The sequence below is a fragment of the Haliaeetus leucocephalus genome, unplaced genomic scaffold, assembly GCF_000737465.1.
Source record: "Haliaeetus leucocephalus isolate CR32 unplaced genomic scaffold, Haliaeetus_leucocephalus-4.0 Scaffold343, whole genome shotgun sequence".
NCBI lineage: Eukaryota > Metazoa > Chordata > Aves > Accipitriformes > Accipitridae > Haliaeetus > Haliaeetus leucocephalus.
In genome coordinates, this window is record NW_010972779.1 from 19,058 (window position 1) to 19,291 (window position 234).

A 234-nucleotide genomic window follows, 5' to 3' on the forward strand; every position below is an offset into this window, starting at 1 on the left:
GCGTGTGCAAGCGTGTAGGTGGTGGGTGCCGGGGGGGGCGTGCACAGAGGGTTTGCACGTGTGCAAGGGTGTCAGTGCACAGAGAGGTGGTGGGCGCAAAGGGGCGCGTGCGAGGGTGCTTCGCACGCGTGCCAAGGCGTCGGCGCCCGTGGGTCGGTGCACGGAGCGGGGTGGGTGTGCGCAGGTTGGCCCCGGAGGCCCCCCCCGGCGCCACGCATCCCCATCATCCCCCCG

General features: G+C 72.6%; 1 protein-coding gene across 1 annotated transcript in view; it reads left to right on the forward strand.

Annotated features, from left to right (window-relative positions):
* Positions 1-234, forward strand: part of LOC104834893 (neurexin-2-like) — a 33,002-nt gene that overhangs the window by 16,399 nt on the left and 16,369 nt on the right. The window lies entirely within an intron of this gene.